Genomic DNA, 17806 nt, shown 5'->3' with positions numbered 1-17806 from the left:
CCAGAAGAACACCTGCATATGAACTCTTGCAGTGTTAAGGTTAACTGTTAGTGCTGCACCAACCCGCGGTGCCACTTTTATGAAGTTATTTGGCCCGCACCGCACCACTGTATATATTTTTACAACCCGCCGCGCACCCGCGACCATTAAATAGACATACGGGGTCCGCGGGTTATGAGACAACCCACGCATCACTAGTTCAGGGCTATCAGGGCTGTCATGTCAACAAATGCACGCGCGATGGCATCCCCTGTTGTAGGATGACAGATCTTACGACAGTAGTTGAGGACATTATTTTTTCCAAACTGTAGGGGGACCCCGAGAGCAAAAGTAGCCAAGTGCTGCTTTAATGTAGTTCTATATTTATTTATTGAGCTCCGAGTAGGCAAGGGTGATGCGTTGAGGCCACAGTTATGGCCCTGGATTATAATAAGGATTTAAGATTGTGCGGAAAAACATTTTCAGCTGTATTAAGTGTATTCTGACTAACTTACTAACTAGCAACTCTAATGGGCCATTGCATTTACACACTCAACAGATACAATTGTGATTAGCTACAATGATCAGCGCTTCAAAAACACACTGTAAATAGAAACCTCAAAGGTCTTTGTAAAAAGTAAAGTAAAAAGGTCCTTTGTAAAAACACATTTGGACATTGCTGTTGTATCAAATTATCGGCCAATTTCAAAATTACCTTTTCTATCAAAGGTCTTGGAGAAGGTGGTTTTGAATCAGATGAAGCACCTTTTTGTTTCAAAACAATATTATTGAAATGTTTCAATCAGGTTTTAGGGAATATTATAATACTGAGTCGGCTATGATAAGGGTTTTAAATTACTTATTGACTGCAGTTGACTCAGGGTCTTCAGCAGTTCCTTTTTTACTAGACTTTAATGCTGCATTCGACACTATAGACCATGATATTTTACTCTCACATGGTCACTCTCTTGCATGGTTTAGGTCTTTTCTTTTAAACAGAACTTTTTCTGTGAATGTTGGTCAAGATTTTTCACAAACTGCTTCTCTGCTTAGTGGGGTTCCTCAGGGCTCCATTCGCGGCCCAATCTGGTTTCCTTTGTATATGCTACCCTTCAGATCAATTTTTAACAAGCGTTGGATCTCTTTTCACTTATATGCAGATGATATGCAAGTCTATCTTCCTCTCAAAAAGATCGGTAAGAAGCAAACAGACTCACTGTGGGAATGTTTACATAATATCAAATCATGGTTATCTGTAATTTTTGAATAAAAAGTTGAATGAAGAAAAAACTGAAGTCGTATGGTTTGGAGTCCCAAAAAACTTTGTTGATCTGGGTGCTGCGAGGCTTTTGACAGGCACTCGCAAGAGGGACCATATTACTCCAGTTTTTGTTTTTGTTTTTTACAATATCTACCGATTGACTATACAGTTCAACATTTTGGAATTTTGTTTTTAAATCATTGCACAGTATGGCTCCATTGTCTTTGGTAAACTTGATCGAGAAACACAAACCAAAACGGTCTTTAAGGTCAGCTGACCAGCTGCTTTTGAAGATTCCTAGAACTAAATGGTGAAGTGGAGATCGAGCTTTTGTAGTGATAGTTCCAAAACTTTGGAATATCTTACCATTTTCTCTTAGATCGGGACCCACATTAAGAGTTTTTTTAACACAAGCTTAATGAATATCTCCTCACATCAGTGTTAGGTGAGGTATAGAGGTTGTTTGTGCATAAAGTGGAGGGATTTATTTTCTGTGTTGTCTTAACTGTGGTTTTAGTGCTGTATTTTTTTGATTGTTGTGATTGTCTCTGTGCTTTTTAGATAGTGTACAGCACTTTGTTCAATGGCCAATTGTGTAAAAAGGCTTAACAAATAAACAAACAAACAACAAACAAACAGAGAGCTCTTAAACAAATCTTAAACGGGTATCTGCATCCTGTGAGATGAGCTGGGTCAATGAAGCTAATTGTTGTTTCTTCTAATTGGTGTGTTGAGTTGACCACAGTGCTTATGGCTTTGATAAATGCACGCTCAGTTGTTAATAAAACATTCATTCGAAGCGAGTTAGAACTGTGAAATCTGGTTAAATGATGCTGATAAGAGCACTATTGCTATTTATGTAACTCAAGGATTAGACGTCGAGGTGGAGGCTTGGCCTTTTTATTTTTTTACATTTTTAAATTTTTATTTTTTTAACAATATGATTAAAGGACAACTATAGAAACAAAAAATGAACCGGATTAGTGCTTGCAACACGGAGTTATTACAGTTAATGCCCAGAGCCCCCCCTCAGCTAAAACGGCAGCTTTGGGGGCATAAACGTAAAGGGGTTCTTTGTGCCTCTTAACAGACATAAAATGCAATTAAAATGTCTATCCAACATGAACAGGACCCTTACCTGACAACGAGATGTGTTTAGCCACTTAGCCATTGTTTAAATTCACCTAAATAGTGTTTTAGACGACTAGCTTTAGTCTCGCGCTGAAGCTCAGTGTAGCCGAAAAAAAGACAAATACTCCAGTTGGGAAGAGTGTTGTGTGTGTAAAGCATGATTATTTTATTACTGCACATCTTTCCTCAAACCGTGTGTGCCCAAATGGAAGGATACATAAAGTTTACATTACCTTTACAGTGGCTGCACCCGTCTTCGACCACGGAATGGCATTTTTCTTCAACCGGCCACGCTGTGTTGTATCTGTGTAAGTGTGTTTTGTCATCCTTGTCAAAGCGTTCGCTGCAAATTTTCGCATTCTGTTGCCACAATTCGGAAAGGCACAAACGCGAACCATTTCATCTTCACTTGTGAGCCCGATTAGATCATCACTCTAGTGATGTCCGGTTCATGATCAAATCGTTCTTTTTAACAGGTTATTTTTAGTGAACCGGGTGAACCAGTTCACCAAATCGGACTGAATCATTCTGAACGGTTCGCGTCTCAAATCAGCGCTGATCCCACAAGTTACTTTAGTTACTCACTTTCTGACATGAGTGACAGTCCCTCCGAATAGAAATAAACTAATGTCTTGAATTATATGTTGTAACTCCAACCGTTCACTGAACTGAGTCATGTTTTGCTGAGAGAGCTGATGAACTCGCGAGCAGCTGATACTGAGCATGAGCGAGTAACTCAACGAGCAGCGGTCCTCGGATCAGCAGCAGTACAGAATCGAAAACCGTTTCTTTTCGGACACGTTCGATATTGAGAACTGACGAGCCAATGAGCAGAGCCTCTTCATACACACGACACTCTTCCCAACTGGACTATTTGCATTTTTTTCCGGCTACAACGGCATTCCCACGGGACTTCAGCGCGAGATACAACTAACCGTCTAAAACAGGTACATTTAAACAATGGCTAAGTGGCTAAACACATCTCGTTGTCATGTAAGGGCCCTGTCAATGTTGGACAGACATTTTAATTGCATTTTGTGTCTGTTAAGAGGCACAAAGACACCCTTTACCTTTATGCCCCCAATCCGGTTCATTTATTTTTTCTATAGAATGTACTCACAAAGATACAACAATCAAAATAAACTTAAAAAATCGCTGGAGTTGTCCTTTAAGTGCAAGTTTCAAGAGTTTTGAAGTTCAGTTAATGAAGATTGACTTGCTTTCTGCCTTGATAGGCCTCCTGGTTATAATGATAATTTTGTTAATAATTTTTGAGATTTTCATCTGAGGTCGTCCCATCTGCTGACAGGTTTTTGATTATGGGTCATTTTAATAACCATGTCTTCCTGTCCTTATAAATCCATGACCAAGGACTTATTTTTTTTTATTTAGTTGTTTTTCATTTATTTATCTCAATGTAGTTCTGGACCTACATATGATCACGGGCATATGCTTAACATAAACTTGGTGTTTTCCTTGGGGATAATCCTGCCTTTTAAAGATGATAATGAGATAAATTATTTGCTCTTAGTACTACTGAGTTATCTCTTCCTATTGAGTGTACAACGTTGTGAAAGGCCTTGATGAATTGGTAAATTCTTTTAATCATATTTGTTCAGAGATCTTAGATAATGTGATGCCACAAGATTCTAGAAAAAGTTGTCCATAATCAACTTATTGACTTTTTGACTGAAAACAACATAATGGATCATTTTCAGTGTGCGTTTACGACCAAACATATAACAGAATTAGCTATATTAAAGGCTGCAAATGACATTTTATTAAGTATTGACTCAAGGAAAGGTGTTGCCTTAATGATGTTAGATTTGAGCGCAGCCGTTGATACTTTAGATCATGTATGTTTAATAGAATGCCTCAAAGCTTATGCAGGGATCAATGGTGTAGCCCTTAAGTGTTTTTCTTTTTATCTTCAGAACAGGACATGCTCTGTTTAAATCGGAAACTATTTTTCTACATCCTATGTTTCTATGGAACTATGTTTCAACCCTCTCTTGGTGGGTTCCTCAGGGATCAATTCTTGGTCTGACTCTATTCTCTTTATAAATGCTTTTTAGGCAATAAAATATTAATTATCATTTGTATGCTGATGAATTACAATTGTATTTTCTTTTGGAGTGTGATGGCTGTACAACATTTGCTAACTTTCATAAGTACTTGACTGAGGGATGGCTTGGAAATATTTTGCCAGAGAGATGTGCTGTTATAATTGCTGCAAAAGGGGGGTATACCAAATATTAAACTTAAAAGTGGATAACAACAGTACAACTCTGATGATGGTCAACTCAATGACTGATATTTGATGGTCAGAGCAACCACCTGCATGTTTCATGAACATTATGAAATTAAATCATGTTTTAGAGGCAAAAAAGGTCAACATTTTTAGTCTGGTTTAATAGTTTTGGCCACCACTGTATCTAGGCATAAGTGAATCTCTAGTTACTCATCTGCAGTATGTACAAAATGCTGCTGCGATAATGTTAACAAATACCAGACAACGGGCTAATAAAACACCTATAATTAATATCTCTTCACTGGCTACCTGCGAAATATAGGTGCATTGTGTGCGATGACTACCGGTGAGTGAGGTTGATATTCTCTCTCTCTCTCTCTCTCTCTCTCTCTCTCTCTCTCTCTCTCTCTCTCTCTCTCTATATATATATATATATATATATATATATATATATATATATATATATATATATATATATATATATATATATATATATATATATATTACAGGCCAAAAGTTTGTTTGAAATGTTCTAGAAAGAAGTTTCTTCTGCTCATCAAGCCATGATACATCAGTTTATTTGATCAAAAATACATATATTTTTTTTTCATATTGTGATATATTATTACAATTTAAAATATTTGTTTTCAATTTATACTTTAAATTATCATTTATTTCTGCGATGCAAAGCTGAATTTTCAGGATCGTTACTCGGACTCCAGTCTTCAGTGTCACATGTGACATCCAGTCTATCACATGATACTTCAGAAAAATCATTCTAATATTATGATTTATTATGAGTGTTGGAAACAGTTCTGCTGCCTAATATATTTGATGAATGAAAGGTTCAAAAGAACTGCATTTATTCAAAATAAAAACATATTTTCAAATAATATAAATCTCCTTTACTATCAATTTTTATCAATGTAACACATCCTTGCTGAATAAAATTATTGATTTATTTAAAAAAGGAAGAAAAAATATGACTGACCCTAAATTACTGACCAGTAGTGTATATTGTTGTTACAAAGGATTTCTATTTTTAAATCAACAGACAGCAGCCATCTTGGAAAAAAATCTCGATGACTTGACCCATGAACTGTGACTTGGAATCTCATATGGTTCGCTGTTTCTGGAAGAAAGCACTGAACGTGACAGAGAAAACAAATTAATAAAAATAAAAATATCCATGTAATTAGATTTCACAAACTTAATTCCTATCGACCAGCTAACTTAGCACAGCGTTCGTGGCTCAACTCCTCGAGACTGTTTTCCAAGATTGAAGCACCTGACTGTAAACACGTAATGTACTGTCTTTATAATGTATAATCTTATTAAACTGTTTGTACACTTACAAAGTTCTCAGTGCTTCGGTTTGCATATAGGGACCCTCATTATGCGTTAGTGTGAGGCTATATTGAGCCTTGTTAGTGGTATTAACTAATGATTTCATTTCACTTACCCTGTGCCCCATAGACAAGCATTTAGGGGTGTCCCCGACTAAGGATTTACACATTCGAATCAGAATTTTTGAATCTCTCTATGGTTGACCGATAGTCGAATCATCTATGTGTGCGTAAACCATTGACCGTAAAAAAATAAACGGTATAAACGGGTTGGGAAGGGCAGGACACTAGTCAGCAGGAGGCTAAGACTATTTTTATTTCACACGGCACACAGCCACCACTTTTAAAAGTGATCAAAACTAAGCTACACTACACATTTGTAAATTAACCGTTCTCTCATAACATTTAAAAGCTGCGATCAAAACACAGAACATCACACAAATATATAAAAGAACATTTTGATAAATAAACCTTAAACAAAAACCTGCCTAGAGAAGAAAAGAACACTTTGAGTGTGTTTACGTTCTTGAGCCGATTGTGCCTAAAGGGGGTCGCACACCGGACTGAAGCTCAGCGCCGTCTCGGGTAGGCTATCTCACACCAGGCAGACATGAACATTTTGAATCGACTTCTGACAGAAGAGCTGCATGATGAGTGTATCTTGTAGCACAGGGTGAATTCAGTATGTATATTCACGATTTGAGGGAAATATACATTTAATCGCCGCGGACAGGCGTCGAATGCCGCCGTTGGTGTAACGTTATGTGTTCGGATTTTAAAGGTGCGGCGCGTCCGCCGGTGCGAAGCTTAGTGCCCTTAAAGGGGCGATCGCTCAGCTCCACGACATGTCTTAATAACACTAATATTGAGCACCCCCATATTGCCAAAATGGTATGATCCTCGTTTCATAACACCCGCGAAGATTCGACCGTGAGATCGGCGGTCGAATCCGGTCCTGCATATTGATGCATCGAATCTTCGACTAGCCTATTAGGGGTCACCCTACAATCTAAACTGTTTTTAGAGATAAAAGTCTTTACATTCGATTTTCATGAAAACGCATCCCAGAGAACGATCTACTCGGTAACCATGTGCTAATAATCCCTAGGTTCATTTCTCAACGGAGTTGTCCTTTAATGTTTTTGTCTACAAAGAATTGCATAATCGGGACGGACATGTTTATCCCTTTCCAGTTTCAACGGCATTTGCTCCTCTCATAGCATGCTCCTAATCATCCCACGGTCTCGTTTGAGGCTTTGTGCCTTTTCTGTTGTGGCTCCTGCACTTTGGAATATGTTGCTGTTATCTATAAAATCATCAGCAAGACTTACTTATTTAATCAGGCTTTCAGCATTCGATTAGGTCTGAGAAATTTGGGTGATTGGTTGTATGATTTATCCTGGTCTTATTTTATGTTTGTTCTATTTTTGAGTTTATTATTTATGGACAGCACTTTGGTCTATTTTAATGGTTTTGAACGTGCTTTATGAATTTGATTTGTTGAACAACCTTATTTGCAGTGATATACAGTTAACACAATCTCATGGCAAACTATATTAACATTTTTACGGACTATTTTAACTATTTTATGGATTGGTGTCTTATTCATACAATCTCATTTGTACGTTTTCATACGATCTGCTGACGGGCATATTTAGGGACCTTCATATTTATTTACTAATAATTGTACATTTTTGTATTATTCACATTGCACACATTCATTCAGGTTGATAAAATATATAAATATAGTCTCTGCACACACCTGCCTGTTACATTGTACTTCAAACTTTTCCAGAAAGTTCTCTTTGGCAAGATGTTTCAAACTCCAATCAAAGTTTGTTTTGGCCTGGTTTTGTTTGAGATTACATCACATCAGTATGTTGAAGTATATCAGGGCCTTAAAGACTCACTACTCGACTACTTTTTCAAATAACCACAAATAGTCTGTGTGTTTATGTTCATTCTTAAGAAAAAGGCTAGAATAGAAGTGTACTGAAATTTGGTGTTGTTGCCAGGCCTGAAGAACAAAAAATAATTTATTTATCAGTCAACAGTCACTTGTCTCGCTCCTGATATAAATAAGGTGAAATGGTGTCTTCCCCTCATTCAGTGCTGAGCGCTGTGACAGAGGTGACAGTTGGCCATGCTATCAGGTAAATAAACCAGTGCTGTGGTGAATAACTCGATATAAAACTGGGTTTGGGTTAGTGCTGGATCACAATCCAGCTAAATATCTTAAATATCTTAAAAATAAAAATATGAAAGACATAATCACCATGGGAAATAACTATATTCAAGAGTTCAGAAATGTTCCATGTTCGCTATAATAATTGAAGTTTTCAAATCAGTGTCAGTCTCAGGTTTGGTCATGGTACATCTTGAGTTATGGATAATTAGATGCGAGAATCACCTAATTGTCCAGGGAACAATGAATCCACGCTTTCGTGTGAGGGACGGATAAATTAAACTCCCCCCTGGAGTCTCTCTAATGGGAGCAGCCCAACCAAGAACAAAGTCTTTATATAAATGCTTCTCTCAGAAGGCTTTTAAAATACTTGGATGTACAGTGACCATGCTGAGTGTCTTGTATGTGATGTGGGCTCCTCATAAGTTTAAAAGGGATAATTTACCCCCCAAAAACGTATTATTCAATCATAATACTGAGTTCGGCCGTTACTCTGTGCGCATTCCTGTGAGTGCGTGCGAGCCGTCAGCAGCCGCACTGTTGTCGTGGCACCCAGGATAAGCACACGCACCATTTTGAGAATCAGGCTCAATAGAAACAAACGTGACTCTTGGCTATTCGATAATGTAAATAATAAGAATTAAAGGTAAACATCCTGAAGTTCCTGTTGTGTACCGGTTGTCATGACAATTTTGCGTGAGTGGCCGCTGACGGCTCGCACACACTCTCAGGAATGCACACAGAGTAAAGGCCGACCTTAGTATTTTGACTGAATAATAGCCTACCTTTATCAGATACCAGACCTTTTTTACCTTTTTTCTCACAAAACCTAATAGTATGCCACCTGAACACTTTCCATATATGGCGCGCATCTCCCCGTGTCATTGCGTGATACTTTTGTATCCTTTTTGTAAAGTTTTAGCCTGGTCACCATTCACTGCCATTATATGGAGTGAGACTTCCTGGTTAAATAAAGGTAAATAAATAGATAAATAATATGGAGGATCATGTGTAGGAAGTTTAAAAAAAATATATTCTGCTTTTGATATCCAAAAAAGATAAAAGGACATAGGCCATTGGAACAACAGAAGGGTGAGTAAAAGATGGCTTTATTTTTATTCCAGGATGGACTATCCCTTTAAGTGTGAAACACAAATGGAGAAAAGTTAAAAGAGTTTAAATGTGCTGTATGTACGTTTTTGACTGTACTAAAGCATAAAGGTACCATAATATAATTGCAGATATTTAGGAAACATGCTTAGTTTACATATTAATTTATCTAAAAAAACAATGCTAAGTCCAAATTTTGAATTTGGACTGCAGTACCAATTTCAACCATAAGCCGTCAGTCTTACATACTGCACCTTTAATAATCTTTATGTAGCTCTTTTTATAGTGAAAATGGTGTCTATGACTTGTTCACTCCATTCTGAGGTTGTGTGTTTATTATGCATTAAGCAGACTTGCCCATCTCTGAAGCTTTAAAACATATTTTGCACAAAATTACAATTCAAGAAATACTGTTGTTTCTCACGTGTCACAACTGAACATTACATGTTCAATTACATTTGCTAGTGCAAAACATTTGCTAGTGCAATTTTTAATAGGTTTTTGGTTGTTAAATATGTCAATGGACTTAAAACCTTATATTTTATTGAACACATGGCCTTTGAAAAAGAAAAGAAAATAGTGTTTATTTACAAGCCTTTTTATTGACCTTAGCTATAAATTGCAATGGTTCCTTGATTTGTATTATTTACAATTTAGTATTCCTCATTGAGTCTGGTAAAATGGCTGCATCAATCAATTTAAGAGTATTAACCTAAGTTTGGTTAAATGTGTAAAATCGGTTGAGGAAAAACTAAATAATGGACATTTTATCCTGAAATTATGGATATTTCATCATTTATTCATCCATATTTTAAGAGATGTTTTTTTGAATTATGAATTATGTTCTTTTCATTCTGTGTTAAATATTATATTCATCAGAAAAGTAAGTGAATGGTGAATGGACCAAATTAGTAGAGATAGTTGACACTCCTAATGATTATGCTTCACAAAATTTTAATCTTCAGTATTATCTCCCTTCTCCTGATTGCGTCAGTTCGATCTATTATCACTTGAAACTCTAAGCTGTCCCCAAAGTTCAATGTAGCCTCAAGTCTTTCCCTCTGCATTAGTCGTTTTCCACTTTGCCTTGTCACCCTCCATCTAACTAAATCCATCAAAGCTTAAAGCAAACATTTTAGAAAGTTTAAAGGTAAAGTTTAAAGGGACATAAGCCCACATAGGTTCAGCCTTGCAAAAAATATCTTCCGTCTAAACTTATTACCTATCATGTCTTTATGCAACATGAACTCATGAGAATATGTGTCTATTTTTACGTAAAGTGGGGTTCTGCTCTAAAAAACGTAAACTATGATTGCATCGGTGTGAATGTGTAGCAGTTCCCATGTATGAATATTAAAATCATGAAATTGTAGTTTTGATTTTATTGTATTTAATTGCATTATCAATTACATGTTTTCAGTTGCATTTATTAAATGCAATTATTAAATGCATTTATTAAATGCAGTTTACTCATACTGTAATAGTTCTCCGATGCAGCAACAATAAAATCTAAATACAGCAAAACACATTCATTTTATTTGTTTTGTGTAATCCAAATCTTTAAAATCCATATGTTTGCAAGAAACAGATCCAAATTAAGCTCTTTGTCCAGTGATCTTCATCGACTGTAAATGTCAAACTGCTTGCTTATCAGCAGTCCAAGTTCCAGTTTTTGAATGACGAATGTTACCACCACCTGCTAGTGCGGACCGTTATTCCTCTCATGAAGGTGCAGATGTACACGACTGTTGGCAGTAGTCTTATGGTAACTGTCATCCGTGCAAGCAGTCTTTAATAATTTTGACTCAAAATTTGAAGATGTCTTCCCTTCTGGAATGGTGTTCCTTCTCTGATATTGACAGATGACCACTGGGAGAAACATCCTTAAACTGTGCCTTAAACATCCAACAACAACTGCTGTGAGCTAGAGATGAGAGATGGAGGTTTCCTCTTCAAATATATTCTCTTCAATTGGAAATACATCATAAATAGCTCATGAGAAACGTGATAGCAGCTGATAATAGTGTAGGAGCTTATATATGCATGCTGTGATAGGCATCATATTTCTATGAGTAGACGTGATCAGCTGACAGTCAGCTGATGCAAACTTGACTAAGGGCTGTGCCCTGTCAGAACTAACTCTATACAATTGATTTATTTCTATATTTCTGTCCATTACGTTTTATTCTTTTAATATTCTGTATAAAATGGTTATGTTTAGGTGAGGGTATCTTACATTTATCTGTACAGTGGTGAAACGGAAATTATACAGATATCTTTATGAAAATAAAGATTCATAAATATAAAAAAAATTTTAGCTGTAAAAACATAATGATGCTACATTTAAATGTCACCAATACGTCCATATTTTACGTTTCAGCACCTATCCAAAAGTACAAAAAATTATGTGTTAATACCTACGTATTAAAGGGATTGTTCACCCAAAAGTGAAAATGTTATGTTTATCTGCTTACCCTCATGCAGGGCATCTAATATAGATGACTTTGTTTCTTCATTAGAACACTAATCCATATTAAAGGTCCTGTTTTTTGCGATTCCATCTTTCAAACTTTAGTTAGTGTGTAATGTTGTTGATAGAGCATAAATAATACCTGTAAAATTATAAAGCTTAAAGTTCAATGCCAAGCGAGATATTTTATTTAACAGAAGTTCCCTTTCAAAGCCGGTTTGGACTACAGCAGGAAGTGCAGGGATGTAATGACGTCACTAGAACCGTTTGCTGACTAACCCTCCACCCACAAGAACACGCAAAATAGGGGGCGTGGTCTTGTTGCTCTCCCACGTGGAGAAGAGCGCGCATTCAGCGCTTGTATCTCCCCGTTATGGTAAGAGGCGGGACCTTTCCGAGCAAAGTGCGCTAAGCTGCTGTCCAATCACAACACGGGAAGCGCTGGCCCAATCAGAACTTGTTACGTTTTCTGAAGGAGGGACTTCATAGAACAAGGAAATCATCAGGCCGTTTTTAGGACAGAGGAAACAGCGCTGTACAGATAAGTAAATTGTGTGAAAAATACAGTTTTTTTACACGCGAAACATGAACTCATGTTATATTGCACACTGTAAACATAATCAAAGCTTCGAAAACACACGAAGAACGGGACCTTTAAAGCAAATAAACTTTTTATCAGTATCAGTTTTAGAATCATCTGATTGTACACAGGCCTGTAATCTAATAAGGTGAATGTCTTGTTTCTTTCCCATCAAACGCCTGGTCAAAAACTTGTAGAGATTGTTCTTAAATACCCCATGAAATGGCTTGATTTTTTTTTTTTTTTTCACACACTTCCCTTTGAAAAAGAACGTTTTGGTGGGACATAAGGACTGGTGGATTTTTTTTTTTTTTTATGAAATAGCCTTTAGTTTATGTCATTAGTTTGCTATTGCTAGTCAGTGTCAGGTGGTATCAGAGGGAGGGGCATTCTCATTCTAGAGAACAGTTCATTGGACAAACATCAGTTTAGTGCAGGATGAGTCATCAATATTTCCCCAGGAGAGACTGTTAATATATTTATTTAAGTCATATTTATAGATTTTTTTTATGTTTAGACAACGTGTTGCCATATACATGACCTCAAAGACATGAAAGACGCACAACTAACTGATTTCATTGGATCTTTTAAATTTGGTTGGGACAGGTCCCTACATCACATACCCAAATATGCCCAAGCTTGGAATGATAAAGTTTTTAAAAAAATTCTACAAGCTCAAAGCACATACTACCCTCAAACTTTTTAATGTTGTTGAATGTTAATCTTTCTTTAATCTTTATACACCACGTTAATGAGTATTTCAACTCAAAGTGGAGCAGTCTGTATGATTCTCCTTTCATGCTGTTTTATACAACATCCCAATGCAGATGAACTACATACGGCAAGAGGAGCAGACTGAGAGATTAATCATCTTAGCCCTTATAAAACCTTGTCATCACAGCATATATTGATGGTGTGAAATTGTATTGATTGGCTCGTGACACAGAGCGCTGGCTGAGCAGTACCACTCAGTCATTACTTCTGAAGGAGACCCAGTGAAGACATCATCCCCACATGCTCAGAAAACAATCACGTTCCACAAATCTAGATATTTCTTGAATGGCTGTCTTTTCAAATCAGTGAATTTGTAGTTATAGCTAACTATTGGAGAGGGGAGGCAGGAATGTTTTAATAAGCTGACTGCTGAAATATCAAAAGAATACTGGCAGAATTACATCTGGTTGGGTTGGCCATATGCAGCATCAAATATTTTTCCCAGTTGACCCAGCTATTTAAACTATATGCAATACCCTTCAAAAGTTAGGATCTGTAAGATTTTTAAAATGTTTTTTTTTAAAAAGTATCTTATGCTTGTCAAGGCTACAATTATTTTTAATCCAAAATACAGTACAGTATTATTGTGAAATATTATAAAAATTTAAAATAACTTATATTTTTATATTTTTATATATAATTTATTCATGTGTTGACAAAGACAAATTTTTTAGCATTATTACTCCAGTCTTCAGTGTCATATGATCCTTCAGAAATCATTCTAATATGCTGATTTGCTGCTCAAGAAACATTTCTGATTATTGTCAATGTTGAAATCATTTGAATGATGTGCAACGATACTGAGAATTCAGCTTTGCATAACAAGAATGCTTGCGTACTTGATGTATGGCACCATGATGCAGCGTCTCGTTCCCATTCTCAGGGAAGCGGGTTATATACACAACCTAGATACGTTTCCTCTCGAGGGAACATGGATGCCACGTCACAGTGTTGATGAGAGGATTGTAAAAATTTAGCAGGTTGTGAAAAATTTGCACAAGCACTACAATACAGGAATTATTCATCCTGAGAGGACCCGAGACCCTGGGGTTGAATCCATATCCACATTAAAAATCTAATGAATGTGTACGGAGAGGAACAGCCTGCCGCAGTACAAACATCACTCAAAGATGTACCTTTTGCTAGCACCTTAGATGCGGCAATACTTCTGGTAGAATGGGCCGTAATGCATACCTAATGCACTTTATAGACCAATGTGACAATATTTGAAACCCAATGAGATATAGTCATATAGAACCTCAGTTGCACCCTTCAAAGCAGAAAAAAAGTTGATGAGATTCACGGCACTGTCCTGAGCGGTGGACGTTAACCCTAAGACCCGTGACTGGACATAACTTATTAAAGGGGTGATGAATTGAGAAATCAACTTTCCCTTGAGCTTTTGATATATAAAAGGTCATGGTAATATAAGAATATCCTAAGTTTCAGAGCTGAAAACTTCCTTGTTAGTCAAAGAAAAGCTTTTATAGGCACCAAGGCACAGAAAATTAACGTGAGTTTCATTCTTACGTCATAGCGCTACGAAACACCGCCTCTATAGAACGTGTAATCCAGTAGCCCCGCCCACTGACTCATTAAGCTGTTCGGTTGATCACAAGCCAGCATCCATAAACATGTGGAAGAAGATAGCAAGCAATATATTGTGGAAGAGCACAGTCGCTGTATAAGCTTTCTTCAGATCATAATATTAGGAATGTGTGATACTTCATTTATGTTTAATGATAAAGTTCCAGCTCACATGGGGAAGAACGTTTGTGTGTTTGCTTCATTTCACTGTGGAATCATTTTTGAAATCATTTTAAACAAGTCTCAAATGCTGGATTTGCAGACAAAATGTTGTGCCTTCTATATTGGATCTGACAGGAATGGTGCAACAAACTTATGTGAGTAAAACGTCTTTTTTAAATATATATGTAATAGTAGTCCCGGGGCTGTACCAGACCAAAACGTACGCCCGTCGGCAGAAATTCTTTCTTGATCTGGGCGTGCATGTGTGTGTGAGTGCGCGCTTCGCGCTTAGGCCGGGGACACACTGCAAGCGTGCTGTGAGCTTCTCAGCTTCTTTTTATTTTGGCTCCCATGTTAACGGGTTGGAGCTCGCAAACTGCCTGCGTGAAAACACGTGAATGCTAGAAATAGAAAAGATCCCTGTACATCAATAGCAGCAGCAGCAGCGCCGTGTTAGACACGCTTCTGGTGTGTAAACACAGGGAAAACGCCACGCAGCCGCCCCGCAGCTGACACGCAACAGAAACGTCACGCTCACAGTGCGTCTCCGCCATTATATCAACCGTTCGTGCAGGTGCTGGCAATGTAATACAATCTCGGGTGGATGAGAAATAATTAATTGTGTTTGTTTGATTAATACAAGTTGCAGTTGCCGCTTTCAAAATAATCTCTGCCTCGTGAACTGAACTGACGGGCTAGATATGACAGCAGAGCTGAAGCTCATTAAATATGCAAATCTTCTCCAATCCTAGCCGTTGCACTACAATACAAGAAGTAATGGCATTAGAGTAAATTTATAGTAATAAAGACGCTCTTGAAGAAACTCTAGTACTGAACCAACCAGTCAGTCTCTCTGTAAAAACAGACAAACAAAAACCTCGTAGACTCGAGAGATTAACTAATCTTTTCTGTTTCCATTGACTGCATAGCCTTGCCTATGGGGCTGGGACTTGATGAAAGAATGACTTGAACCTAAAGACTCGAGAGGTGAACTAATCAATTCTGTATGCTGTACAGAACATATGGGATGTTGCAAATGCCTGGTCAACACAAAATTAACAAATCACTCTGAGACAACTCGTTGTTCTCGATTCATTTTAAAGATGTGTTCAAAATAAACGAAATCATTCATGAATTAGTGTTTTACCACATGATGACGTCAAGGTGTGACATATTCTGAGATCGATCGTTTGCTGGGCCTGGGGTCAATAAAATATTTTCTGTGACTAACAAGGAAGTTTTCAGCTCTGAAACTTACAGGATATTCTTTTATTACCAAGTTGATTTCTCAATCTTATTCATCAGGTCTCACACACACACTGCAGTGTCACGGTCACTGTTTAGCCGAGCGCTGACACTGTGGTGAAATAATCACGTGTTTATGAGCCTTAGCTTGTTTCTGATTACACCTTCAAGGCCCTTTGAGTTTTGGAAACCCTGTACATAATAAGAATCAGAATATCCCTTCTTCTGTCTCTGAAAATGTCTTCATTTTGAAATTATTCTGTGGATGCTCATATTAAGAGGTGTTTAGTCAGTAGGTGTTAACAGCACATTGAAAATATACATAACCGAAAGAATCAATACACTTGTTCAAAGAAGAACAATTCCTCTGTGATAAAGGTGTATTATATCAAACAGAAACTAAGCACAAACATTTGCTTGACTAGCCACAACAGCAGCACATTGCAAAATTATTTATTTACCTCCAACTTTGCAGCACACACAATCCTTGCTCACCGTGTCTCCCCAACCAGTCAGTTTCTTTCCTTTAGTAAGTGATATAGCATAGCAAGTCCCCATTTAAATCAACTGGAATAAATGGGACCAAGTGGTGTTTAGTGGTGTTGTGAATTATGTGAAAAGCACGTTTGTGTCATAAGTCAAATTAATGTATGAAAAGAGGAGTGAATAGCAGTGTGACAATTTTAACAAATATTTGAAAAGAGGAGTCGTTTCCTTTTAAAGATTGTAGCTCTTTAGATGTAAAGCAAATACAGAACTATTATTAACTAGGGTTGATTATGGTTACATTTAAAATTAAGGCTGATTTAATTGATGCTGATATAAGGGTCAACAGATGGCAGGCATGCAGTTCTAAGTTTCACCTATAAAAATAAACCTGTATTGGTCTTGCATTATATAAATTAACAGAGTTTCTTCATTTAGAACATTTCCTATGTAAATTAATATAAAAATAAAAACATTAAAAAAAACATTATGCGCCCACAGCCACCCACCCCTCCAATCTGAACATGTATCAGTATTGTTGCCAAATGCTGGCACATAAAAAGTTGGGAAAACAACAACAAAACACTTGATTTAACAGATGCTTTTGTCCAAAGTGATTCACAAATGAGGAAAAACACAAGCTATTTGTTAGTAAAGTTAAGCATTGAAATGTAAAGTTTTTGCTGTTTCTTCCAAAATTGTAATTTTCTTTCTTTCTAAATTCGTTGAGATTAAAGTCCCAGTAAACCAGAAGTAGCAAGTGAGTTTTCATGAGTGCTCTGGCATATTTCCAAGTGAAACGGAATATTGAATAGAGGGCAGGATTTTACTTTAGCGCTCCTCCTCTCCATCTCACTCATAGCAGACTAACGGTTGGAGTCAGCGCTGATCAGCAACGCCAGCTGGTTCTCATCAGTGTGTGTCTTTATGTTCAGTAACTGGTGTCTCATGTTATAAGATCATTGTGGTTCCTGGTGTGTGTGTTCCTGCTCTGTTCCCTCGCTGTTTCTGGTCCCTGGAGTCACTCGTTTTTTGTTGTGTGCTGTCCTATGGTTGTTCCACTCAGCACCGGGATTTGAGCACTGTTCACTGGATCACTCACGGGATTTGGAGCACCTTCACCATGCTGTCCACCGAAGTCCCTGTGTCCATCCCTGTTTACTTGTGACTATCCGACCCTGTGTTCATCTTCTTGGCTTCTGCCTCATATTTAATAAAGAGCATTTTTGCAATTGCGTC

Source organism: Pseudorasbora parva, chromosome 21 (genome assembly GCF_024679245.1).
Source record: "Pseudorasbora parva isolate DD20220531a chromosome 21, ASM2467924v1, whole genome shotgun sequence".
In the NCBI taxonomy this organism is placed as follows: domain Eukaryota; kingdom Metazoa; phylum Chordata; class Actinopteri; order Cypriniformes; family Gobionidae; genus Pseudorasbora; species Pseudorasbora parva.
This window is presented reverse-complemented; position numbering follows the sequence as displayed.